The sequence below is a fragment of the Ictidomys tridecemlineatus genome, chromosome 8 (genome assembly GCF_052094955.1).
Source record: "Ictidomys tridecemlineatus isolate mIctTri1 chromosome 8, mIctTri1.hap1, whole genome shotgun sequence".
Lineage (NCBI taxonomy): Eukaryota > Metazoa > Chordata > Mammalia > Rodentia > Sciuridae > Ictidomys > Ictidomys tridecemlineatus.
This window is the reverse complement of record NC_135484.1, coordinates 71,991,179-72,017,865: the sequence shown is the minus strand read 5'-3', so window position 1 is coordinate 72,017,865 and position 26,687 is coordinate 71,991,179. Positions and strand designations below refer to the sequence as shown.

The window sequence follows — 26,687 nt, the reverse complement described above, 5'->3', positions numbered from 1 at the left end:
ACATGTAGAATAACATATTAAGAATTCTAATAAAATTACTACATAGCATTTCTCAGAAAGAAGTAAATGAAATAATGCATGTATTTAAATATTCAATGCATATCAATACTATGCACTACAAGAAATAAACCTAAATAATTCAGTACCAAAAATTCAACAGGAAAAAATCTGACACAACTCTAAAAATGCAGCTACTGATAAGTTATATCATAGTATTTATTTACCATAAGAAAGCAGTAGGGCAAAAGGTGCTTGCTATGGAGGGATCTAGAAAAGTTTGAAGAGATGAAATTTGAACTTAGCCTTAAAGGGGAAAATCTAAACAAGTTCCTGAGAACAAAGAGAAATCAAGACAAAAAGGAGACAAGGAATAATTTTGATGGAGATGAGAACCGAAAAAAATTAGGAATGGAATATGAATAATTTTAAATGACAAATACTGTATTTTGAAGTAATTTGGGATCATACTTTTTAAAAATATGCTTTATAAATAACAAATGCATGCAGAAATTAAAAAAAACATATAGAAGACGTGAAATTAAGAAATAATGGTTACTGCTGGGTATGGTGGTATATGCCTATAATCTCAGCAACTCAGGAGGCTGATGCAGAAGGATTCCAAGTTCAAGGCCAGCCTTGGCAAATTAAAGACCTTGTCTCAAAAAAAAAAAAAAAGTGATGGAGGTATAGCTCAGTGGTAGAACACTAACCTCCCCCAGTTCAATTCCTAGTACCCACACCAAAAGCAAGAAAAAGTGATTATAATCCCTACTTATTCCTTGTTCCTAGTTGCACTTTTAAGAGGTCTATCATTCTTTATTGCACTAAAATACTGTGAATGAAAAAATACCAAATTTAGATCTATATTTGTGAAATGTGTAGAGGAACTGGTAGTGGTGTAGGCTATGGGAAAGACAAACATTCTTATATTTAATTAAGCTAAATGTAGTTATATCTCATTCTTCTTTTATCATAAATAATTTTCTAATGGACATCATGAATAAACAAAAACAACTCCAGTCTTACTACTACTATAAAGAAAAAGAAAAAATAATTTTCTGACTTCTTTGCTGAGTTTCTAAAACAAGACACTTAAGAGTATGGATAGTTAGAATAGCCTTTAAAGGCAGATAACAAAAAGCTAATGATCTCTTGGATAGCTGTAAATTCTATCACACGAATCTGAGAATGGAACACCAAGGGGTATATAAAGAAAAAAAAAGCCCTGCAAACTGAAAATATTCTACTGGAAAATTATTAATATAACATACTGTCCTGATGACAGAAAATTAGAATAATCAAGATTATCATAACCATCTTAAAATTTCAGTTAGTGGCTTAAAAATCCTGCTTCAACAATTCCAGGGTACACACTTATACATAGCTTCTCTGAAACTGGGGTGCTTTTGATACTTGATGGTATCTTATAATTGATGTCACCATCAATTGTATCAACAGTGTAAGGTGATAGTGTTATTACTTTCCACTGACAGGGACTAATAAGATCATTAAAGTACACTCTCAGAGCAACTTAGATTCTATGAAATAAAGGAACACTTTTCCCAATCTCCTGGGAACATCTTCTGTTATGTACATTGTATAAGTGTCTATAAAGCACTAAAGGTCACTAACAATGTTAATAAGAGGATGAACACAACCTGAATTAAACCAACTTAGTAAAAAGATTTTATTTTTGAAATACAGTGATAAAATGTAATAATACATTAAAATACTGTTGAAGGCTACAAACAAAACTTCAAAAGCATTTGTTTACTGGACTCAAGTAGAAAGTATAGAAAAAATCCCCAAATCTTAACAGAGAAATGGAGAATTTCTTAGCCATTACTTGACAAATAAAAAATTAATCCAACTTTAAACCATTTCTGGTTCCACAAATTTGGTATTAGCTATAAATAGCAGTAGTAATTTATTTCCTGTATAACAAATGTTCACAGAAAGCTTGATAAACCCTCTTCAGAAGAAATAATCACTGTTCATACAAATAGATGCTAGAATAAAAGAGAATAAAAGTTGGCTGACATTTAAAATTCAATGTTTCTAATTACTATGTATATACATTTCAGGAAGCTTGCCAATATACTATTTAGTGTGCTCCCTCCCTTCAACATGCCTATCTAATAACTACCCTTTTCTAAGCAAATTTCCTAAATGTACCTGTTAGATAGCATATTTCGCTTTTAAATTACAGTTCTTTCTTATTCATGTACCTATTATTCCTTACCATATATTTTATTACTACTTTCATTTGAATAGGTTTTAATATGTATCATAATTTAAAGGCCTGCTAAGTGTAAGATACATATTTTTAAAATGGACCATTTCTTTAAATGTTTTTACCTTTCAAAAAATTATTTTTTCAAATTGCATACATAATTACTACCAGTAATAGGCACCATTTTATCATGACAGGGTGCTTGTATACAATAAAGCAATTGTACATTTTAAATCCCCAGGGTAAGGTATTAATTCAGAACTGATAGACACATTTGTAAGTATATTTTAAAATAGAAGTCCTAACTCATTTAAAACTAAGTAATTGTTTTGGCCTTAAGTTAGGTGAACATTATGATAACCTTCATGAAAATGCTAACAAACTCTAAAACATTTGCTTGTAACTCAATTCTTCTATGTGTGGCTACCAAAGAGGATATTTTAGGAAAGCAGCAATACAGAGGAAGTGTGTGTCTGTATGTGTGTGTGTATGGGGGTCCTACTACAGCTTTTGAAAAAGCAAGAATAGGCAAGATTAATACCGATTCCATTTTACTTTCAATATCCCAAATACAAATAAATATTAACAAATACTTATCCTTAAAATAAAGTCATCGTCGCCCCCACCCTCTGACAAAAAAAGAAAATCTCAATATTGTTTTCAGAAATCTTTCACAAAAAGGAAAAGAAAAAAATCTATCAGGTAATAGAAGAAAGATTATTTAAACAAATTTCATATATCAGGCATATACTGATACGTCACATATTCTTATGCATTACACACAGAAAAGCTGCATTAAAGGGAAATTGAGTGTATATCTATTTCAAATTTTAAAGAGATCTTTCAAAAAATGCTAACTAAAAATTAACTGTTCTATCTGTAAGAATATAGTGTCAACTACTAGATATATTCTTAAATTACAAAGAAAAACCTTAAAAGAAGTTACAGTATTTTGAATAACGATTTATTTAAAAATCCCACTTTTAGTCAGCAAGTTATCTAAACATCAAATTCATCCAATGTATGTACTAGGTGAAAAATCAACAACCAAAACCAAGCACTACAGTAACAGAAAGCAAATGCACTTAACATGAAATCAACGGTAACATTTTGATTAAAAGAAAATGAGAAGACCTCTGAATCTTCTAGTAGGATATAAATTTTAAAAGCATGCCATAGGGCAAAAGACAGGGTCTCACTAAGTTGATTAGGGCCTTGCTAGGTTGCTAAGGCTGCCCCTGCCCTTGAACTTGTGTTCCTCCTGCCTCGGGCTCCAGAGTTACTGGGATATAGGTATGCACTAGCATAAGTCGCCATAGGGCAGGTTTCAAGCAAATGATTCAAACTGTAGTTTCAGAACACAATAATTCAGCTAGAAATCAATAACAAAAAATAACTGGAAAATCTCCATGTCTGAAAAGATAGATGTATACTTGTAAATAATCCATAGGTCATAAAGGAAGTCTCATTTGAAATTATAAAATAACTTGAAATAGATAATGAAATAACAAAAAACCTATGGTGTGCAGCTAAATCCAGTTTAGAGAGAAATCTATCATCCCACTATATACATACATATATGAAATGCTTAAAACAAATTGATGAGTTATGTATCAACTTCAAGAAATTTAGAAAAATCAATTAATCCAAAGAAAAAATAATAATGAGCTAAAAGTTATGAAACAGAAAAAGTTCAGGAGAGAGGAAAAAAATATTAAAAACTATTTTTTAAACTAACATTAAATTGATCCCTAATTAAGACAATGAGAAGATAAATAATAAGAGGACATTATAAACACTTTTATACCAACAAGTTTCAAAATTCAGAATAGAAAGATACAATTTAGTAAAGCCAATATAACAAAAAGTAGAAAATCTGAGTAGTGTTACTATAGAACTTTTAAAGTTATTTCTACCAAGGAAGCAAAAGGCCCAGATGGACTTACCTGTAAATGCTACTAAATATTTCAGGAAAAATTAATTCTAATCATACACAAGGCACACAAAACAAGAAATATTTTCCATTTATTTGACACTTGGATGCAAAATCGATGTTGATCAAGACAGAATAAGACAAGCTATAGACTGGGTGAGAATATTTGCGAAAAACATATGCAAAAGGCCTGAAAATTTTTGCATAGGATATTTATGAAAAAGAACAGTTATCTGAAATATACAAAAAAAGAAACCTCTTAGAACTTGGTGATAAGAAAATAAATAGGTAAATAAAATTACCTATCAGACATTGGGTAAAAGATGTGAATAGACACCTCACCAAACAGAATATATAGATAACAAATAAGCATATGAAAAGATGTTTAGCATCATATGTCATATGTCGTTAAAGAAATACAAACTGAAACAATAAAATACCACTACACACCCTTGAGAGTGGTCAAAATCCATAACACTGACATTATCAAAGGTTGGTGAGAATGAGGAGCAACTGGAACCCTTTCATTACTGATGAAGACTGTGGTTTCTTACATAACATACTGATAATATGTGATCCAGCAATTACACTCTTTAGTATTTATTTATCCAGAGGTAAAATCTACGTCCATAAAAAAATATGCATAGGGATTTTTATAATAACTTTATTCATACTAAAACAGGGAAGCAACCAAGATGTTCTTTGGTAGGTGAATGGATAAACAAATTGGTACAGACAATGAACATTTTTCAATGCTAAGAAATGAATTACTAAACCATGAATAAACATTTAGAGATGGAAAGTGCTTATCCTGGTACCAGGGATTGAACCCAGGGGCACTTAATAACTGAGCCACATCCCCAACCCATTTTATTTTTTATTTTAATGCAGAGTCTCCCTAAATTGCTTAGGAACTCTCTAAATTGCTGAGACTGCCTTTTAACTTGCAATCCTCCTGCCTAAACCTCCCAAGCTGCTGGGATTACGGATATGTGCCACCTCATGGAACTAATGTTATTAAGTCTTGAAAGAAACCAATATAGAAAGGCATATGTATAAATTCCAACTAAGGAACATTCTGTGAAAAGCATAAGTCAGGAGACAGTAAAAAGATCAGTGATTGCCAAGGGTTGATGGGAGGAACAGATGAATATGCAAAGCACAGCTTTTTAGGGCAGTGGGATTATTCTGTATGACAATACATTCTGTAGATATATGTCCTAATATATTTGTCAAAACCCACAAAATGTACAACACGAAGAGTGATCTTTAATGTGAACTATAAACTTTTGTTAATAAGACATATCAATATAGATTAGTAAACAAATGCACCATTCTGGTACAGGATACTGTCCGTGGAAGTAGGCTGTATATACTGAATGGCAGGAATTATATGAGAATTAAGTACTTTCCACTCAATTTCTGCTGAGGCCAAAATTTCTCTAAAGTGTGTGTGTATGTGTTTTAAGAAAGATGAGCTATACAACCACAAAAATATAGAGGAAACTTTAAAATGCATACTACTAGTGAAAGAAGCAAATCTAAAAAGGCTACCCTATATGATATTCTGGAAAACACAAAAACAATGGAAATAGTGAAAAATTCCAGGGTTGCCAAGAAATCTGGAGAAGAACAAAGGGGAATTTTTAGGGCAACAAAAGTATTCTGTATGACACTCTAGTGATGAATTTCATTTGGTCATTATGTATTTGTTTAAATTCAGAGAATTATATGACTATGGACTTTAGTTAATAATAATGTTAATAATAATATTGATATATCAATTACAAAAGTACCACCCTAACGCAAGATGGTAATAATATGGGACACTGTATGCTGAAGAAAAGCACATATATGGAAATTCTTTCTGTAAACAAAGTAACAAAGTCTTATTTTTTTTAATTGACAGTATAAGAAGTCAACTGAGAAAAGAAAAGAAAAAAATTCTAATAAAACTCCTTACTAAACAAAGTCCAGCAAAATTTTTAAAGAAGATAGTATGCAACCATTAAATTGAATTTATTCTAAGAATGCTTTAACATTAACTAACCTGCCACTGTAATTCTACCTAATGAATAGGACAGGAGGAGAATACCATATTACAATGACAGGAAAAGTAGTGGAAAAAAATTAAATTCCCTTTATAAGTACTCTTAGCATACAAAAAAAAAAAACCAAGCTAACTTTTTCAATTTCATCTGAAGGATATACATTCATACACATATACATACATACATACATACATATCCTATAGAAAACACACATACAGTAAATAATTAAGATCAGAGCCCAAATCAATTAAACAGAATTTTTTTTTAAATAGTGCAAAATTTAGGGGCTGGGGATGTGGCTCAAGCGGTAGCTAGCTCTCCTGGCATGCGTGCGGCCCGGGTTTGATCCTCAGCACCACATACAAACAAAGATGTTGTATCCGCTGAGAACTAAAAAATAAATATTAAAATTTTCTCTCTCTCTCTCTCTCTCTCTCTCAAAATAGTCTAAAATTTAAAGATTAGCAAAACTAACCAAAATAAAAAGAGAAAAGACCCAAATTAATAAAACTAGAGATAAAAAGGAGAAATCACCACAGACATCACAGAAATGCAGGGAATCATTAGGGACTATTTTGAAAACTTATACTCCAATAGATTGAAAAACCTAGAAGACATAGATACATTTATAGACACATACAACCTGCCAAAATTGAATCAAGAGGACACAGAAAAACTAAATAGATCGATAACAAGCACTGAGATAGAAACAGTCATAGAATCCTTCCAACCAAAATAAACACCACACCCAGAACCAGATCGCTTCTCAACTGAATTCTACCAGATTCTTAAAGTAAAAACTAATAGCAATGCTGTTCAAACTATTCCACAAAATAGAAAGAAACAGTACACTTCTGAATTCATTCAACGAAGCCAGCATCACTCTCTTACACTTAGACCTGATAAGGACACTGAAGGAAAGAAAACTACAAGACCAATATACTTGATAAACTTAGATGCAAAAATCATTACTAAAACATTAGCAAACTGTATTCAACAACAGAGTAAAAAGATTATATATCCTGACCAAGTTGGTTTTACTTCAAGATTACAGGGACAGTTTAACATACACTAATCAAGGAATGTAGTAATCTACTACATAAATGAACTAAGAATAAAATTTACATAGTTATTTCAATAGGTACAGAGACAACTTTTGACAAACTTCATCACCCATAATAAAAAATACTAAAGAAACTAGGGACTAAAGGAAATTACTTCAACATCATAAAAGCTATATTTAACAAACCCAAAGTCAAAATCACAGCAAATGTGAAAAAACTGCAAGTATTTTCTTTACAATCCGAACAAAGCAAGGATGTCCACTCTCATCACTCCTATTCAATATAGCACTGGACATTATAGCCAGAGCAATTAGGTAAGAGAAGGAAATAAAAGGAATAAAAATAGGAAAGGAAGAAGTCAAATTATCAGTGTTTGTAGATGATATGATCCAATATTTAGAAGATCTAAAAAAAGCTCCACCATAAGACTGCTAAAACTAATAAACTCTGTTTCTAAGCCTAGAATTTCTGTTTCAGGAATCTGATGTGAATTATTGGGATGAGAGTGGAACGAATGTAGTGTAGATAAGGAAAGAGAAATCAGGAGAACAACATTTTGTATCCCAATTATAGAGGTCCTTCATTAACTACAGGGGGATTTCATCTGCTAATATTTCTTAACTCTACAAACATAAAAATTGTTCTCATAATTTTTTATTAAGATGAGCAAGTTAGCAGCAAATAAACACCATGAAACAAGACTGAGTATGTCATATAATCAACACCAACACTGAGTATGTCCTAATGCATGAAATGCCTATTTTAATAGGAAGAAAAAGTGTTTTGGGTGGTAAAATGTGCTAAGGCAAAGGTGTTATCTCTGAGACTGGACTCATTTTATTTTATTTATTTTTTTAAAAGGAGAGGTAATTTTATATTTTATTTAACAAGGTACAATTTTTAACAATAGATATAAGAAGTGGCTAATAAGAAAAGACACTGCAAATTTATCTAGTATACATAAATAAGTTAAAGATGGATACAAAAAACTCACTATAAATGAAATGCAGCACAAATAAATTCCTTATCAGATGTCAAGTAAAAAGTGCACATTAATATGATTACATAATTTGAATGATTCTAAGCAGCAATCTGAAGCTTTAAAAATAAGTAAAGACCACCTTGTAGGATATTTTAAAAACACAAAACAGAATTCTGCAATACCTAAAAATGTTAAGCACAATTGTTTTATCTACTTTACAAGATAAAAATATACTTCATACTTTACAAGATAAAAATATGAGTAAAACAAATATCAAGTTAGCTTAAAATAAAGGGAAATAACCTTCTATATCTACAAAGCACAAATGGAAGTATCTCCCGCTTCCCTACTGCTAACCCAGGGTGGGGAGCAGAGGCCCAGGACAGGCCCAGGACTGCACCTACAAAGCTTCCAACACACACCCTCGAGGCCAGGCCCAGGACTACCCCCCACCAATCCACCCAGGAGCCCAGGCCTAGCCCCATTTATGAAATTGGTTGCATCTATCTTGGATACCCCCACTGCTATCCTGAGTTACCACCACTATTGCCACAATCACCATTAGTTGCCATACCGTCCATCTTGGGACACCAGCCGGGGACAGTAACACAGCACCAAAGTGAGGTACAGGAAATCTGCATGGATATTACAAGATTATAGGGCAAAAACTGTAATGTCTCAGATCTTCACTGCAAGAAAGGAAGACACATAGACCAAAAAAAATTAAAAACAAAGGAAGAGGAGTTGGGGTTGTGGCTCAGTGATAGAGTGCTCACCTGGCATGCATGAGACACTGGGTTCAATCCTCAGGACACCATAAAAATGAAATAAAGATATGTGTCCCTCTAAAACTAAAATAAATATATAAATAAATTATATATGAGAAAAAATAAAACGAGAGAAGAAAGTACCCCAAACAAACCAAGATACAACAAGAGAATGTATTGACTGCATAATTAATGACATGTCAGAGAAGGAGTATAGAATTTGCATAATTAAAATGATCTATGAATTAAAGAATGACATAAGAGACCAAATACAGGCATCCACTGATCACTCTAACAAACAGGTAAGGGAAGAAATATGGGAAACAATTGATGGCAACAACAAAGAGATAAGGGAGCAAATACAAGGAGCAAAAGATTACTTTAAGAGAGAAAGATTCTGGAAAAGAAAAAAAAATCAAAAATCCTTGAAATGAAGGAAACAATAAGCCAAATAAAAAATCCAATAAAAAGCATCACCAACACACTAGATCACTTGGAAGACAGAATCTCAGATAATTAAGACAAAATATAAAATCTTGAAAATAAAGATGACCACATAGTGAAGATGGTAAGAAACCATGAATAGAACATCCAAGAATTATGGGATAGCATCAAAAGACCAAGTCTAAGATTTATTGAGATAGAGGAAGGCACAGAGTTTCAAACCAAAGGAATAGACAATCTCTTGAATGAAATAATATCAGAAAATGTCCCAAACATGAAGAATGAATTAGAAAAAACAAATACAAGAGGCTCACAGGACACCAAGTGTACAAAATTACAACAGATCTACACTAACACACATTATAATGAAAATGCCTAGCACTCAGAATAAGGATAGAATCTTAAAGCCTGCAAGAGAAAAGAATCATATTACATATAAGGGGAAACCAATTCAGATTTCAGATTTTTTAACCCAGCCCCTCAAAGCCAGGAGATCCTGGAAAAACACATATCACAGTATGAAAGAAAATTGATGCCAACCAAGAATCTTATATCCAGCAAAATAAAGCTTCATATTTGATGACATAATAAAAATCTTGCATGATAAACATAAGTTAAAAGAATTTACGGCAAGAAAGCCTGAACTACAGAGTGTTCTTAGCAAAATATTCCATGAGGAGGAAATGAAAAATAACAATGAAAATCAGCAAATGGAGGAACTACACTAAACGAAAGGTCAATCAAAGAAGAAACCAAGCCAAGTTAAAAAACAAATAAACTAAAATGACCAGGAATAAAAATCATATTTCAATAATAACCCTGAATGTTAATGGCCTACACTCATCAATTGAAAGACATAGATTGACAAACTGGATTTTTTACTTTTTTTTTTAAAAAAAAGACCCAACAATATGCTGCCTTCAAGAGACTCATCTCAGGAAAAGATATCAAGAGACTGAAGGTGAAAGAGTAGGGAAAAAATGTACCACATACATGGACCTTGTAAACAAGCAGGGATTTCCATCCTCATATCAGATAAAGTGGACTTCAAACTAAAGCTAGTGAAAAGGAATAAAGAAGGATATTTCATACTATTTCAGGGATTCATACACCAATAAGATATAATAATCATAAATATATATGTCCCATACAATGGGGCATCTATGTGGATCAAACAAACCCTTCTCAACACAACACAATAATACTGGGTGATTTAATACACCTCTGATGCTAATGGATAGATCTTCCAAACAAAAACTAAACAAAGAAGCTCCAGAGTTCAATAACACAATCAATAATTTAGACTTAACAGACATATATATAATATTCCATCCATCAATGAGCGAATACACTTTTTTTCTCAGCAGCACATGGATCTTTCTCCAAAATAGACCATGTGATAGCAAATACAAAAAAGTAGAGATACTACCCTGTATTCTATCTGACCATAACAGAATAAAATTAGATATCAATGACAAAATAAAAAATAGAAGCTACTCCAACACCTGGAGACTAAATAATAAGCTACTGAATGACATATGGATAACAGAAGACATCAGGGAGAAAATTTAAAAATTCTTAGAGGTAAATGAGAACTTGGATACAACGTATCAAAATCTCTGGGACACTATGAAAACAGTACTAAGAGGAAAGTTCACTGCATTAAGTTCATTCATTAAAAGAAGAAAAAGACAAAAAATAAATGACCTGACATTATGTCTCATAGTCCTAGAAAAAGAGTAACAAAACCAACACAAAAAAATAGCAGAAAACAGGAAATAATTAAATCAATAAAATTGAAACAAAAGAAACAATTCAAAAATTTGACAAAACAAAATGCTGGTTCTTTGAAAAATAAATAAAATTGACAAACCCTTAGCCATCCTAATGAAAACAAGGAGAGAGAAGACTCAAATTACTAAAATTCATGATGATAAAGAAAATGTCATGACAGACACTATTGAAATACAGAAGACAACTAGAAACTATTTTGAAAATTTATACTCCAGTAAAATAGAAAACCTCGAAGACACTGACAATTTTCTAGAGGCATACAAGCAATCAAAACTGAGTTAAGAGGTCAGACACAATTTAAACAGACCAATTTCAAGCAATAGAAGACGCCATCAAATACCTACCAACCAATGAAAGCCAGGGACCAGACAGATTCACAGCTGAATTCTATAAGACCTACAAAGAAGAATTAATATCAATACTCCTCAAATTATTCCATGAAAGAGAAAAGGATGAAACCCTTCCAAACTCATTCTATGAAGCTAGTATTATCCTGACACCAAAACCAGGCAGATTCACATTGAGGAAAAAAAAAATTCACAACAATACCTCTGATAAACATAGATGCAAAAATGCTCAATAAAATTCTTTTAAATTGCATACAAAACATATTTGTCAAATGGGGGATGGGGTTGTGGCTCAGTAGGCTGGGGTTGTGGCTCAGTGGTAGATGCTCACCTAGCACATGCAAGGCCCTGGGTTCAATCCCCAACACCACATAAAAATAAATAAAGATATTATGTCCAACTACAACTAAAAAATAAATAAATATTTTTTTAAAAAATGGTGCACTATGATCAAAGGGAGTTCATTCCAGGGATGCAAGTCTGTTTCAATATACAGAAATCAATAAATATAATTCATCACATCAATAGACTTAAAAATAAGAATCATATAATTATATCAATTGATTCAGAGAAATCATTTGACAAAATTCAGCACCCTTTCATGTTCAAAAACTAGAAAAACTAGAGATAGTAGGAATGTATCTCAACACTGTAAAAGCTATCTGTGCTAAAACCAAGGCCAAATCATTCTTAATGAAAAAAATTTGGAAGCATTCCCGCTAAAACTCCAAACAAGACAGAAATGCCCTCTTTCACCACTTCTATTCAACATCACCCAGAGCAATTAGAAAAAGAAAGGAATTAAAGGATATGAATAGGAAAAGAAGAACTCAAACTATCAATATTTGCTGACAACATGATTCTACACTTACAGTATCCAAAAAACTCCACCAGAAAATTTCTAGAATAAATGAATTCAGCAAAGTAGAAGGATATAAAATCAATAACCATAAATCCAATACATTTCTACAAATCAGTGATGAATCCTCTGAAAGAGAAATAAGAAAAACTATCCCATTCACATTAGCCTCAAGAAATAAAATGAGGGTTGGGGATGTGGCTCAAGAGGTAGCGCGCTCGCCTGGCATGTGTGCGGCTCGGGTTTGATCCTCAGCACCACATACAAACAAAGATATTGTGTTCACCGAAAACTAAAAAACAAATAAAATAAATATTAATAAATAAATAAATAAAATACTTGGGAATCAAACTAACAAAAGAGGTGAAAGACCTCTACAATAAAAACCACAGAATAATAAAGGAAGTAATTGAAAAAGACCTTAGAAGATGGAAAGATCTCCCATGCTCTTGGATAGGTAAAATTAATATTGTCAAAATAGCCATACTACCCAAAGTGCTATACAAATTCAACGTGATTCCAATTAAAATCCCAATATCATAGAAATAGAAAAGGCAATCATGAAATTCATCTGGAAAAATAAGAGACTCAGCATAGTCAAAGCAATCTTTACCTTAGCAAGAAGAGTGAAGCAGAAGGCATCACAATATCAGACCTTAACTATACTACAAAGCTATAATAACAAAAACAGCATGGTATTGGCACCAAAACAGGCATGTAGACCAATGCTACAGAATAGAAGACACAGAGACAAACCTACAATGTTGTTTATAACCCATTCATCAAATTTGTATTGATTCAGTTTTAACCATAGTTTAAAAAGTGTGACTGACAATGAAAACAAATGTAAAACTATGTAGTATTTATTGATAAAACAATAAAGAGTGCAGTATAATTAAAGTCATTCCTAAATAAGAAAAACACTACTATAAAACAACATCATATATGAAATACTGCTTGAAATGAGAGATAGGGGTTTACTTTCATTTTGCTGCATGGATTAAGGATTAAATGCATGTTGATAAGAATAACTGAACATGTACATGATGGTTTGGTTAAGCCACTTATTATTCATACTTCACGATGAGATGAGCATCTCTTATAATTTCTTTACAGGAATACTTAATACTCAGTTTAACCTTCCCCCTCCTTCTCCTCCTTCAATTTTGGGGTATTTGGCAAGTGCTCTACCACTGAGCTTTATCTCTAGCCCCTTTCCTTCCCTTTTCATTATGATTTTACAGCCCTTCATATTGCCATTCCCCAAAAGGTTGCTGTACAGAAAAAAATGAGGAAACAATAAATAGACAGATCTGAGAATCAAGAAATTTGATGCTAATTGCTTCAATAAGCAGACACTAACATTGGAAGTGCTCCTGCAGTGATAAAAATATAGAAAGAAATCGACACAATGTGTCTTGCTTCAGAGAAAGTAACAGGTCAGCATTCATAGGGGAACATGGTAAGTCCATAGTTATATGTGTACAAAGAAGAACAGAAAAGACTTTACTATGAAGATGCTTAAAATCTAAGACAAGGACATAGACTTTATTCTCGGACTTCCTTATTACTCATCAATCAGATATCTCTACTTTCTACCTTTTCACCCTCTTGAATATGTGCCATAGTCATCTGCACCTGAAATAACCTGTCATTTTCCATTTTTCCAGACATAATCAAATGCCATCTCCTCTATGCTTACTTTGATTGCCACAATTGTTACTGATTTACCATTGCCTGAATACTTCTGTAGCATCAACAACTAATGCCACACAGTGTGATCCATATTTATACATTGTCATACGCAGTTCTCCCTTGTTCATGTGTGTTTAATCATTCTGTATTGTAGCTCCATATAGGCAAATGTTATGTAATATTCTATATCCCTCATATTGCTTATCATTGTCCTAGGTATTCACTAATATATTCAATAAATGCTTGCAAAAAATGGTAATAGGGCTGATATTCTCAAATTTATTTATATATATATATATATTATATATATATATATCACTGTACTAATTGATATGGATTATTTAATATTATTTAATTTAATCCTCACAATAACTCTATGAGGCAGGTTATAATTAAAATTAATTATATTTACATTAACCCAAATTTATTTACAATAAAATCAAAGCATAATTTGGTAATAACTGGGATCACAGTTATTAATATCTGACAGAGAATAAACTATTGAGAAAATGTTGAATGGCCCAAGGCTCAGTCCTGCAACCTTTTCATGTAGATCTTCACTGTTTTGATGATTTGTGATTTTAGATACCACCTATTCTCTATAATAACTAACAAACTTCTCTATCTTCATGATCACCACCTGTCTGATCACTAGATTTATATATAGTTAGCATTTCTATGTGAACAGAAATTTTAACTGAATGGGGCTCATTTCTTCTTTAAACTATTTCTCCTATATTCTTTCTCATCTCAGTAAGGACCAGTTTTATTTTTCAAGTTGTCTATAGAAGGACAAAACCAGGGGTTGGGGCTGTAGGTTAATGGTAGAGTGCTTGTCTAGCATGAATAAAGATTTAGGTTTGACCCCCCAGTACCTCAAAAATAAACAAATAAATGAATAAACTAACAAATAAAAAAAATTGTCTTCTCTGCTTCTTTCTCCTCGTTACATGGGCCATTAGCAATCCTGCTAGTTCTACCAATGAAATATAAATACTCACACATTTCTTTTTTTTTAAAAGAGAATTTTTTAATATTTATTTTTTAGTTTTCAGCGGACACAACATCTTTGTTTGTATGTGGTGGTGAGGATTGAACCCAGGCCGCATGCATGCTAGGCGAGTGCGCTACCGCTTGAGCCACATCCCCTGCCCTCACACATTTCTTTTGCTACTAGCCTTGTTGAAACTATAATCATCTCTCACTTGGATCACTAAAAAGACTTCCTGCAAGATGCAATCTATCACCAATGCACAGCTAGAGTTCTTCTTTGAAAATATAGGACATTTCATTACAATTCTCTTAATGTCCCAATTGCTCTTCTAGCTTCCACTTTTCCCTCTACAAACTCCACATAGCAATCTAAGTGATTATTTCAAAACAGAGGTCAGCTCATGTCAATTTCAAAGCCCTCCAAATTTGTCCCATTTCTAATTTAGAACAAAAACCAAAGTAACTAAAAATAAGTTCTACAAGATCTACTCCTATCTCATCTTTTACCACTTGCTCATCTGCTAATTTATTTATTTATTTTGTATTAAGGATTGAATTGGGGGGCACTTAACCATTGATCCATACCCCCATCTCCAGAGCTACTGAGATTATAGGTGAGCATCCAGCTTCATCTTCTAAATTCTTTAAATGTGCCAGGCAAAATCTCCTCTTGAAGTCTTTTGTACTTGTAATTTCCTCAGATGCCATATAGCTTGCTGTCTCACTTATTCAGATCTCTGTTATCAGTGAGGCCTCACCCAACAACTTTTTATCATATAGCTACTTACACCTATTGCCCTAACTCCCACTTCATTTTTCTCTATGGAATTTAAAAGGAGTGTACATAGTATATTTTACTTTATATTTCCTTAGTGTCCTCTCCTTAGAGTACACTCTATATACACTGTATAATTTAGAATATACTCCATATGGGGGTAGAGTTTATTTTGTTGACTGCTCTATCTTCAGCACCCAGAATAGTGCCCAGCTCATAAGAGGAGCTCAATAAAAAACTGCTCATTGAATAAATGCTTATATCATTTTACTCTTTGCTTCTCAGAAACTATTTGTTTAGATTATTCATGTTTCATAACTTCATTAAAACAGCTTGACACTGATATTGGATACTACTCAAATATTCACTTATAATTTTAGATAAACACTTTAAAAACCAGCAAGAATCTACCACAAGAAAGTCATCACAGTATAGTCCTAAATAATATCAAACTGGTATATTCTTTATTTGCCAATCCCTCATCAAGTAATAAAAAGATATTAAAATACCTGGTATTAAGTCAATATAACTGCACAAGGAAATCAATTCCTTAAATTTAATTTTAAGTATAATTAAATTTTAATTATAACTAATTAAAAGATGACTGGTCCTCTACAAAACAGTAGTGCCAAAGATTTAACTGTCAAGAAAAAAAAAAAAGAAGTATTTTTGAATGCTATCTGTGTTCATTGTTTTTTGATGGCAGAGGCTAAGAGCAAGAAAAAGGGGATACACAGGTCCTAAGTTTTCATCTCAAAGATAAATGCTCTCTAGAAAGATTTGAAAACTATTACACTTAGTTTTAATCTATGAATAACCTCCTAAGTGAAAAATATTTTTTTAAAACTAGAAAGTCTTAACTACCCAGTTAGTGCTTCAAACTCACCAAATTGTCAGGGGCCCTTAATGTCAGTGCCACATTCCCTAACTGGAAGTTAAGAGACAAGTGCCAAACACTATGCACACCATAGCCTTGAATACGTAGGTACATGTGGTAATAATAAACATGTTTCATGACTTCTCTGATACAGGTAAACTTTATACAATCTACCATTCTTTTTCTAGATTTATTAAAGTAAAAGAATAATTAATGGAGAAGAAAATGGCAGTAGGCTTAAACTGTTTCTCCCTATTAAGTTCACCAGTCTACACAAAAATTCAGAACTTGTCTTATAATTTCAAGATTATTTTGAAAAGATGGTGCATAATTTTCAATAATATAACAAAGACACCTCCTCTACCTACTCATAGTTTAGTTTCCCAGTCTCAGTATCCACTGTCAAATGTAGTATGAAAATATTAAATTGAAAAGTACACAAATGAATACTTCATAAGTTTTAAATTGCAGGCTACTCTAAAAGCATGATAAACTCTTGTGCCAAGCTGCTCAGTCATGTGAGTTATCTCCTTGTCCAGTGTATATGCACACTGTATACACTACCAGATCATAGGTCACTTAATAATTATCGGTTAGATGGTTACAGTTGGTATACAGAAACCAAGTAGCCTCTAAGGAGTAGCCTAATGGTGAGTCACAATCCTACATCATCCAATCTCATATTACCTTATCATATAGATATTGTAATATCTCAGATCACCACAAAAAGGAATAGTAAGTATAGTATAATAAGATAAGTCTGAGGGATGGAGTTGTGGCTCAGTGGTAGAGTGCTTGCCTGGCATGTGTGAGGCCCTGGATTTGATCCTCAACACCACAAATAAATAAATAGATAGATAAAATTTTAAGATTAAATAAATAAATAAAATCCACTGACAATTTTTTTAAAAAAGATAGTCTGAAAGACAAAGAAACACATTCATATAACTTCTCTCATAGTATATTATTATAATTGTCCTCTTTTATTATCAGTTATTAATCTCTTACTATGATTAATTCATAAATCAAGCTTTATAATAAGCTAGTGTATAGAAAAAAGGGCTCAGTAGTATCTGAGTTATCAGGAAACCATGGGGGTCTTGGAACATGCCCCTCACAGACAAGGGGGAACTACTATACAGTATCATATACAATAAATATGTATATAACAAATCTAATATTATAATACACATGTATTCTAGATTAAATATTTAAGGGATCACTTTTTAAATGAACAGAATTCCAAATTTACTTTCTTTCCCAGAACCTTATAAAACTAACAATAGATTAAAGCTAACTTTAAAAAATAAATTTATACTAAAAATACTTGCTATATCAAAATGCTACACAAAAAAACAACTACAAATAGTGGCTAAACAAATTAAATATTTCTACTCTAAAGTGATATATTATATAGAGATGTTATCTGAAGAGGTTTAAAGAACAAACTATAATTAATCTACAAATCTAGGCTCTATTTCCATCAATTATTTCACAATGGTTATTCAAACAGTGAAAGTAATAAAGAGCTAAGAAATATAGTTTATTTCCTGGAATCTCATGGAATTGAGAAACACATTTAAAAAAAGAGAGAGAATTTTTTTCCTCTTAAAAGTCTGCTACTCTGCAACTGCAAGCTGCTGGGCCCATGAGAGAAATCTCCTGCCGCCAACATTATGACTCATTTTTTTTTTTGCTATCTTCCCTTATAATTTATTTTTAAAAATTAGGATAGAGGTTTAGCTTGTGACTATTATTCCATGGAAATAAACTTCTCATGGCTGAATTTTTTTAACACATGCTGAAATCAATGATGCCCTTTTGTTATTTGCAAAAATTTAAAATGTTAAAGTCTAGTAATATAGTAGGCTTTGCTCATGAGAAAAGATGCCAGAATGAGAATGAAATCCGTATCAGCTTCTTAACTTTTAAGAATTACAATTGTATATATGGAATCGGGTGACAAGTCTTTCCCAGTCTTACTACAGATAATTCAGACAAGGCAGACAATACTAAACATCTTTCTTCCTTAAAGTTTATTTTCATAAATGATACAATCAGTAAGGAGAAAAACAGAATGCTTTTCACAAATAGTACAGGTATTATCTCTGCTATTTTTCTTCCATCACAAAAATTTGCTGGGTGTGAATCCTTGTAAGTAAAGGAGAACTCGGTGACCATATTAACTAGATTCCTCTATTTCAAAAGTTTGAATTGTGTATTTTTTTTCATTCTGTCAAATGTTATGGTTAATAAAAATATTATTAAAATAATATCAAGTAATAATAGCTGTAAAAATTAGGAATTATATCTGGCCCATACACACACACACACACAAAAAAAAAAAAAAAAAACCTTTGCACTCTATTAAAGTGTTGGTTTACTATGCTGCAAAGGATAAAACATGTTATCAGGGAACAAGCATCATTTGGTTTAAGGAGAGCTAAATCCATAAAAATCACAGAGTGATTTCATCAAAGGTTTAAATTATTATAGTGCATTCATTATGATTTGTTAGAGATAGCATATATCTGAATTTTTATTCTTTCAAGCAAAGAAATGGATAAAAACTATTTCTGAGAAAATATTTAAAGAGTTCTCTAAAATATGGCGCTACAACCTAGGTCAATTTCTAGCTAATACCACTTTTTTCCTAATTTAGAGAGGCTCTGACAGTAGTCCTTCATCAATCACGACAAATTCTATTACCTAAAGCATTTACACCATCTCCAAAATGCAAAAATGCCTTTAAGACACTGGTACTATGGTTTTTTGTTTGTTTGTTTGTTTTGCTATAATGACAGATTCTATCAAATATTGTTTTAATAAAAGACATTGTAAAATCAAGATCTTCAATTTGATGTAATAAATACACATTAGAAGAACTAAGGTACTCGGGTACAAGGAAATACTTATCTTTCAGTATTTTTTCAATTCTGAGAATTGAACCCAGGGCCTTGTATTAATGTACAGGACTAATGAATCAGGGCTAATGTACTCAGGTATAAGGAAATACCTCATCTTTCAGTATATTTCAATGCTGGGAATTGAATCCAGGACCTTGCACATGCAAAGCTTCTGCTTTACCACTGAATTACACCCCCAGTCCTTTCTTTTAAAGTATATTTGAATTGATGACATTATCAATATACTTTACAACTTATGGTTAAAGAGATTAGATTTTCCTGGAGCAGGCAGGAGATCCCAGGAAGGGAAAGGCCTAGGGAAGGAGGGATGAGGGTACCCTCCAAGATGTTGCAATCCAAGAGCTCTATTTTCCATGCCACAGTGAAAACCTCCCTCTTTATAATTCCTTTTTTTAGTATCATGGAGTGTAGGAGGGCTTCTGCAGCCAGCTTAGTACCCCCTAAGTTGTTTAGTTACTTCACAGACCACTAACTCAAGGACAATAGCCCTGCTTTCTTAAAGTGACCTATAAATTTTTTTTAAAAAATGTATTTTTGCTTATTTACTGAGACCTTCTCCGTCTAGAAAGTTTTCAACAACTTTCATCCCTCTTTCTTCCTTTCCCTGCACTGGAATCTGATCTTAGATCTCATATTTGAACATGGTGGTTTCAGATCCAGTTTTGGAATTTTAGAAGTATCTACCCCTAGTGTAGCCCATCAGTGCAGATGCTTTCTGAAACCTGCCACAGTCTGGCCCCTTGACTCTTCCCAGGCAGCAGTCTGATATTCAATGCTGTAAGGCAGTATTTCAGTCACTTGTGGTAGGACATTAGAGTTTGAAGATTGGCATTTTTCTGTCTTCTAGAAATAGAATTTATGCAGTTCATTTATTTTCCCTGTTGTTACATATGTTTTCCAAAAGGAAAAGAGAAGAGTTTGGATCCTAAACTATAATCTTTGGACTTTGGCAATAACACGAAGCAACCCTAAGCATTCTTCCATGAAAAAAGAGGAATCTGAAAAGTAGCTAGATTATAGATTTCACTTTTTCAAAACACATAGGATTAAATTATTCATATTCATTTAATGAATTACTTGCCAATGTCTTGACCTGTAGAAAAAGGAAGATGAAATCTTAATTTATAAATATTTATTTTTAGATATTATGGAGATTAATAAAAAAAAGAAAATCCTATGCTGGGATACTAGCATAGGATTCAAAGTGGTCTGGGAATGAATGGGAGGAAGGAAGAAATATAAAGAAGGAAATTTTAGCCAAGAAAGGTCCACCATCTGAACTGCTTTTAGAACACAAGTTAAGCTGTAGTTATCTAATACATATGTACATTTTAAAAAATCATATAAGTCAGTGATGTCTAATAATGCTGTGTACAGATGTAAGTAATATGTATCTATCTACCTAACTACGTATTTATTTATTTTAAGATTTATGGCAGCACATTAAAAATAAGAAAAAAATGATAAAACTGATTTTAATAATTTTAATTGAATATTCTATAAAATATTCATTTCACTTTTCTTCATTATTTCTAACTTTAAATACAGAGAAATTCTACTCTTGTTCTTAAATAATCATTAGACAAGTTTAATATTTCAACGTTCAGCCTCTTAATATTTTGTACAAATAAATCAGAACAACAAGTATTTCATCCAAGATAAACCCCATAAAACTTCACTTTTTAATTACAGTACTGGCATTTAGAATGCTTTCTAACAATAATCTATTAGAAGTATACACTACAGAGTTGGAGGTATATCTCCATGCTAGAGTACTTGCCTAGCATGTATAAGGTCCCAGGTTTGAGCCCTGGCCAAGGGGAGGATATATAAAAAAGAAAAGGGAAATATACCCCCACAGACTTTGTGATTTATATTTTTTATCATAAATGCATCCTTCTAACTATTTAGCAACACTGAAAGACACTTTACCAAGTGCTCAATGCTCCTGTGACGCTTAATTCCAATCTTGATAATCTATATACAGTCCAGTCTACATGCTTAAACATACACTGCATATTCTAAGAAACAAAATCATACATTTTTTTTGTATTTCAGGAAGTTTAGTTACATACTGTATAACATCACATTATTGATTCCACATTAATAAAGGTTTGCTTAATATACAGAGTAACGTTTGTATAGCACTTCATAGTTTATAGACTCCCCTTCATGGACATTGTATCTTATATAATTTATATAACAATTCTATGCAATCTACTTAATGGACTCTAACCTATCAATTTACCTTGAAAAACTATTAACTTCATATATCTTAATTAACAGATTTCAGGTAGTATGTCCATGTCCACTTGCAGAGTCAAGTCTTTATCATGAAGAAGTTTAAATGAAGAACTTTTAACAACCACAAATACTTAAACTAGCAACTATGCCCATAAATACCTAAATGGATAAACAATTAAATCAACAGGTAATATATACCATTCAATCAATCATTTATTTATTTTTGAGCACCTACTCTATTGTGTGGTAGATATCATTATGGTTGGACTAGGTATCTAAATGGCATTTATTAGAGTGGAATTCACATTTACAAGTAAATGTAATCTATTTTTACCATGTGAAATTAAAAGATTCTAGGGGAAAGAAATCTCAATAATCCAACCAGGTGAAATAAACAATTAGTATATAATGTGATAGCCCAGTGATAGGCAAGCTGCAACAGAAGTTCAACAGATCCCTTTTAAAAAATCATATATCAAAATCACACGTTGATCTTTTCTTCAGGGAACAAAATTTAATTCTAAACATGTACCTGAAAATATGCAAGGTAAGGGTCAGGTCAACAGCTGTCTATAATACAAGGCGAAATACAATTAATGCTAATAACAAAGAAGAGAGACTTCAAAGGTAAGAAGAATTAGTTTGGGCTTAAAGAACAGGTTTTATAATAGTTTTGTTTCATTCTAGGCTTTCTTGATCTTAGATAACTAAGACATGGACTTTAATTTTAAACCTCTTTAGTACCACCTCAAACTGGGTCATCTGAAAGAAAATACCCAACATGAAAAACCACAAGCTTTGAATGGAAACACAATACATTATTATCTAGCTTTACCTACTGTTGACTAGAATTTTAACAATAGAGTAAAAATGGAGCATCTTAGGAATACAGAAAAAGGTAAAAAGAAAGGAAAAAAAAGCACAAAAGAAATCTTAGTTGAGCACAGTGGCACAGCCCCAGCTACTAAGGGAACTGAAGTAGGGGGACTGCTTGAGCTCAACATTCAGGTACCAACGTGGGCAACATAACAACACCCTTTCTCTTAATAAAAAAAGAAAAAATGATATAAATAAATCTCCATGATGCTATGATACAAATAAAATGCTACATCAGGATTCTATCTTCCAAAGACAATACAACAAACACGCTCTATGACCAACATATTTAGCAGAATAAGAAATCTAGAACTCAGGTCCTTAATCTGTGATGATAATTTTCTCCCAGCAAACTACTCTAAAAAAAAAGCATATATTTTATGTTAGAGGCTGTACATGTATCCCTCCAAATCAATATATGGAACCCTCATTGTGGCATTAGTGGCCTTATATGAAAAAATTTTGCTCCATTCTCTTCATCACATGAGGAAAGCCATCAGCAAAGGAGGAACAGGACTCTCACCAGAACCCAACCATATAGACACCCTAATCTTAAGACATCCCATCATCCAGAATGATGGGAAATAAATCTGTTTAATTCACCCAGTCTATTGCATTTCTATAACAATAGCCCAAACTAATACCACATTTAGACAAATATTTCAAACTCATGAAGAAGACAAAAATGGAATGAAATTTAAATAAACCTGTTTCCAAATTCCAGTTTAATTTACACAATAATATTCTTATGTTAGCACCAATAAGTGTGTAAGCCTATAAGAAATTTCAGTAAAACTTATATTGTATATACATAATATTATATAATACAGGCATGTAATATACTTCATGGCAAGTATATGCATGTTATTTTATTGTTTGTTATACATACCATATTTGTTTCTGTAAATTGTAAAAAAAAGTTATTTTGAAATAACTGCCATACTTCTTATTAAGGATAACATACTTTTTAAAATCATTGTATGATGTAATGGGCTTTTTATTATGCTGCATATGAAAGAAGGGATATAATAATGATGAAACATTCTTGATGCATCAGACTGAAAAATTAGATTTTATGGACCCATCTGAAACTGGGTTCTAATTGGGAAATCCTCATCCTCTTCCCCCCCTTGCTCTCATTGTGAAAGATATATCAATTTACTTTGGTTCCTGTTATGGTCTGTTAAATTAAGCACAGAATGGTAGTAAAAAAATATTTAGAGTTCCAATCTTGATCAATTGTTCCAGTTCTAATCTCAAATTATGTATGCTCTTGGATAAGTCATAAACTATATGACTTCTCAATTTCTTCATCTGTAAAATGGAAATAACTATCCAACCTCCTGAAGACACTAATTAATTAACAACTGGGTAAAATGAAACATTCAGCAAAATTATAATATAAATTTAAGTCTTTGTTCAAGCTAAAAAAACTTAAAGCATTTAAAAAAAATCTACACTGAATAGCATTCCTAACTTCATCTTTCTGATTATAAGACAGCCTCAAAATCAGCTGACAACTTATTATGTAAAAGAGAATGCTTTTACTGGCTTACCAGCTCTACAAATCATCTGTCTTTTGTAATAAAAGATGAGACTCATTTAATCCAAAGTACCACAAAAGAATTAAAATTATCATCCAGAATTTCATGTAATAGAATCAGTTTGTAGGAAACAATAGAAATGATACTAAAAGACTAAAGTTATTGCTCAATATAATACTTTCTGTCTCCCCTCCACTAAATTACAAATTATGTTTGCTAAAAAGTACAGAAATGGATATATTTGAAAACTAGTTTGTTGAAAATGCTGCAGGTATTGATTTTACTCATCTCCTTCTGTCAATTCAGAGTTCTTTGATGGAAACAACTGTACTAAAAAAACATGCACCACTTTGGATTCAATTCAACAAGTAATTAGTGAGCAATTAAATACAGTGTTAATTATTCTTAAAATGTTATACATTACATGATGTTTATAAATTAAATTATATGTTCCTGAGACTTCTGCTTATGGATGGAGTACACATACATTTCCCTATTGTTTCACTAATAAAACTAAAAATTACTGGATATGACACAACATAAGATAATTCTAAAAAGTGTAGAGATGGTAGTAGTACAACTAAGTAGCTCAGCACAATGATGAAACTCTGAGGTTGCTTTTTGCCTTATAATTTCAAACTAATACTAGAGAAACTAGCAACCCAAGCAATACCAATGGAAGGAGATAAAAGGAAAGGGGGAGGGGTGTTAAGAAAAGTCTTCATCCATGACAGAGGTAGTATAACAAGATAGAAAACTTTTTAATAATTACCACTAAAAAGCTAGCAAAAAAAAACTTGGCCCACCCATAACTTAAGATGACAAAGGCCAAGTGGGTAGCTAAGATATCCATCCTCCCGGGGGGAATGGATTCCCAGTCTCCTGCCAAGATGGAGTCAGAGAAAGCTGAGTAGGAAACCAAGAGGAACCCCTACCAAGCTGTCAGTGAAGAACAGGCAGAAGAGCAAGACTTCCACTCCATCCCTATGTAAAAAAATATCTTTCTATCTCTCTCCATGGTGGTATCAGCCCAGGCCTAAGAGAATCAGGACTTTCACCATCATCCAGTGATGATAAGGTGTACCTCCCTAGAACATTAACATCAGTGGAGGCCACATGGGAAGCCTGAACTTTCACTTCCACCTTGCAATAACAAGAAGCACCCTCCATTCCTTCACCCAAGTAGAGAACACAACTTTCACCCCCATCGGAGAGTAACAAGTTAATGCCTGCCTTTCTCCTGCTGGGTTGGAGTCAGGGGAGGTCTGCAAAAACAATACTGAAGCAAGACCCAGGATCCCATGGCATAATATCCAAAATGTCCAGGTTTCAACCAAAAATCACTAGTCACACCAACAATTAGGAAAATTGCAATTTAGGAAATGAGAACTATACACTTCTGCATACTTTTACTTAATTTACAGATATCCTTTCTTCATTTTCGATTTTCATTTTTGTTTTTTATTTTTTGAGGCATGTAGTACTGGGGATCAAACCCAGGGCTCCAGACAGAGCTATATCTCCAGCCCTGAATGATTTTTAGCTGAGACTTCTGCTTATGGATGGAATACACATACATATTAAGATTTTAGATTTAAATTTATTTTTTATAGTTTTCAATCAAATCTATCACAGACAAAAGAATTACAAAAACTATAAATGATCCTATAAAGGACTGCATGATGTCACCACAAAAGGTATGTCTATACCCAAATCTCTAGAACTACAAATGTTAGCTCACTTGGTAAAATCATGTGTGTAAATATTATTAAAGATCTCAAGATAAAATCATTCTGAAGTACCTAGGTAGGCCCTAAATCGAGTCCCAACCATTCTTAAAAGAGACACAAAAAGAGAGGCCACAAACATTCTCAGTTGAAGATGGAGCAGACAAATACAGATAACAAGCCAAGGAAGCCAACAACCACCAGAAGCCAGAAGAGACAAAGAAAAGATTCTCCCCTATGGCATCAGAGAGAAAGTGCAACTCTGCTGATACTATGATTTCAGACTTCTGGCCTCCAGAACTGTAAAATGATAAATTTTTATTGTTTTAAATCATCCAATTAATAGTAATTTGTTACAGCTGGCCTAGGAAATTAATACCAACTCCTTCCATTAAGAAAAAAAACACAAAAACAAATAATTACTTTCTGGATCAATAGCTTCAAGGATTTTATTTAAAAAAAACCAAACTATAACTTAAGCATCTCTAAACAGGTTAAGAAAATCCAAAATTCAAACTGCTTCAAAATCTAAAAAAAATTCTGGGTGTCCGGGTC

General features: G+C 32.4%; 1 protein-coding gene across 2 annotated transcripts in view; it reads right to left on the bottom strand.

Moving 5' to 3' along the window:
• Rngtt (RNA guanylyltransferase and 5'-phosphatase) overlaps positions 1 to 26,687 on the bottom strand; it is a 217,301-nt gene that overhangs the window by 46,705 nt on the left and 143,909 nt on the right. The window lies entirely within an intron of this gene.